The sequence below is a fragment of the Microtus pennsylvanicus genome, chromosome 18, assembly GCF_037038515.1.
Source record: "Microtus pennsylvanicus isolate mMicPen1 chromosome 18, mMicPen1.hap1, whole genome shotgun sequence".
Lineage (NCBI taxonomy): Eukaryota > Metazoa > Chordata > Mammalia > Rodentia > Cricetidae > Microtus > Microtus pennsylvanicus.
Window position 1 is genome coordinate 11,196,783 of NC_134596.1, and position 2,797 is coordinate 11,199,579.

The 2,797-nt window shown below is 42.7% G+C and overlaps 1 pseudogene; it reads left to right on the forward strand.

Annotated features, from left to right (window-relative positions):
- Nucleotides 1–245: 245 nt before the first annotated feature.
- LOC142837562 (large ribosomal subunit protein eL29 pseudogene) lies at nucleotides 246–868 on the forward strand (annotated as a pseudogene).
- Nucleotides 869–2,797: the final 1,929 nt, after the last annotated feature.

Genomic DNA, 2,797 nt, shown 5'->3' on the forward strand with positions numbered 1-2,797 from the left:
AAGAAACTAAAATTAAACCTACCCTATGATGCAATTACACAACATCTTGGCTTATGCCCGTTCCACATCCCGTTCCACAGATACTTGTTCAGTAATGTTCATAGCCACCCTAGTCACAATATCCAGGAAATGGGAACAACTCAAACGTCTTTCAGTAGATAAGTGAACAGTGAAAATGTGGTACTTTGAAATAATGGAATACTATTCCACTTTAAAGAAAACTAAACTCATAAAATTTGCAGGTAAGTTCTTTCTCTTCCGGTCGCAGGCGCTTCGGGATCCGCCGATTACCGTCCAGCCATGGCCAAGTCCAAGAACCACACCACACACAACCAGTCCCGGAAATGGCACAGAAACGGCATCAAGAAACCCCGGTCACAAAGATACGAATCTCTCAAGGGGGTTGACCCCAAATTCCTGAGGAACATGCGCTTTGCCAAGAAGCAAAACAAGAAAGGCCTGAAGAAGATGCAGGCAAATAATGCAAAGGCCATGAGTGCACGTGCGGAGGCCATCAAGGCCCTGGTGAAGCCCCAGGTGGTGAAGCCCAAGGTTCCAAAGGGCCCCAGCCGCAAACTCACCAGTCTGGCTTTCATTGCTCACCCCAAGCTTGGGAAGCGGATTAGAAGCTACGTGGCCAGGGGTCGTAGGCTCCAAAAAACAAAGCCCAAGGTTCAAGCCAAGGCAGAGGCCTCAGCTGCAGCTCAGGCTCCCAAAGGTGCCCAGACCCCTGTGAAGGCCCCATAAAAAAGGTCGCAGTCTGCCAATGTGAAGACAGATGGACTGGTGTGAACACCTACACAGTATTTGCAGATGTTCAGGACCTTATGCTGTTTTTACAAATAAACTTGAGGCAAGTTCTGTTAAAAAAAAAATTTGCAGGTAAATGGATGCACCGAGAAAAGATTATATTGAGTGAGGTAAACCAGACCCAGAAAGGCAAATGCTGTATATTCTCTCTCACATACAATCCCTAGCTCCAAATCATCAGATTTAAGTATACAACGTGGAGTAACCATGGAAACCAGGAAACTAGAAAGAGACCCTAGGTGGGGAGGGAGTCATGGAAGGGGAATAGGAGGAAACCAGTGATAATGAAATGGGAGACAGAATAACAGGGAGAGTGCTCCAACTGGGAAGAAGAGAGGGAGGTCAATACAGAAAGACAAGAGAGAATGAGAGGCAAATAACACCAAGGTTGTTTGATGAAACTTTAAGGAATATATATATATATATATGTGTGTGTGTGTGTGTGTGTGTGTGGTGTGTGTGTGTGTGTGTGATACACACAATGTGTATATGTACACATACCTTAAGGAAATTAACCCACTTGGGTTAACAGTGCTCCCCATAGGACCATAAACAGAAATCCTAGTACCATGAGAACTCTCTCTTTATATGATTGGTCAGGATATACTAAGTGATTCTCAAAAAAGTATAGAGTATAGATGTAGCCCTTGTTTGCCTCTTGGGGTTGAGTGTGAGTCCCTATTGCTAAAGACTACACATTTTGGACATGGGCCTCAGAAAATTCTAGTGAATCTGACCTGAAAATATCTTTCCTGCAGTTTAGCTTCCATGGTTTCAGAAAATACTATGTAAATTAAGACGAGAGGGAAGCAATTAAAGAGTCCTCTGAACCATGACAATCACCAGCACGGCAAGATATGCTTAGTTACAATAAGTGCCCCTCACATGTCTGTAGCAACCAACAGCTGCCTAATTGGACTCAAAGTTCATTCAAACAACGGGAAATCATGCCTGGTTGTGGAAACCTAACCAGCTTCCTAGGGCTAATGAGGTCACAGGCCATACAAAAGATTCAATTACTATCACTTTTATAGACCAGAAAAATTTCTTACTGCATTCTAAATTTTATCCTTTTACCCACAGATAATTGTTGTTACCAATCCTTGTGAAAGAACCTACTCTTCGGACAAATGGAGACTAACACAGAAAACCACATCTGAACACAGTGCAGAGACCAACAGATACGGAGAGCTCAGTCTCAGTGTGTCTTACATGCTTTGCTATTGCTGTGTTCAAATACTGTGAGCAAGGCACCTTATAGAAAAAAAAAGGAGTTTATTGGGCTTACCATTTCAGAGGGTGAGTCCATAACCATCATGGTGGGGGGCATGTCAGCATGCAGGCAAGCACGGCACTAGCCCAGTAAAGTCCACATGAAAGTTAACATCTTGAGACGACAACTACAAGCAGAGAGAGAGAAAGAGAGTTAACTGCAAATGGGATGGATTTTTGAAACCTCAAGTTCTGTCCCCAGTAACACACCTCCTCCATCAAGACCACACCCCAAATGGTTTCTTAATAATTCCACCAACTGAAACCAAACAGTCAAATGCATGAGCCAATGGGGGCCATTCTCATTTAAATCCCCATACAATAGATACGTCTACATCACAACTCCTGCATCTCTGGCTCAGGGAGCACAACAGCATTAAGGACAGGAAGATTCTAAGAGCCAGAATTCTGAGGGAATCTATTTTGAAACAGTCTCATCTAGAAACGGCTACATGAATAAGACCTAAATGGGAAATGTTGACATGGAAGGAAATTTTTCATGAGGTCTCACCCCTAGACAAAGATCTATAAACAACTTATGATTGTTGTGAGAAGGATAATTAGACTCCCCTAGGTATGAGCTCCTTTATTAATTGCCCAATGCAGAGTAGTCAGCCTTGAAGTGATATGCACACAAACAATAAAAACAGATTCAGCAGGTTGTTTTTGTATATATTTGTGAACATACACATACACACACAATAATTATAAAATA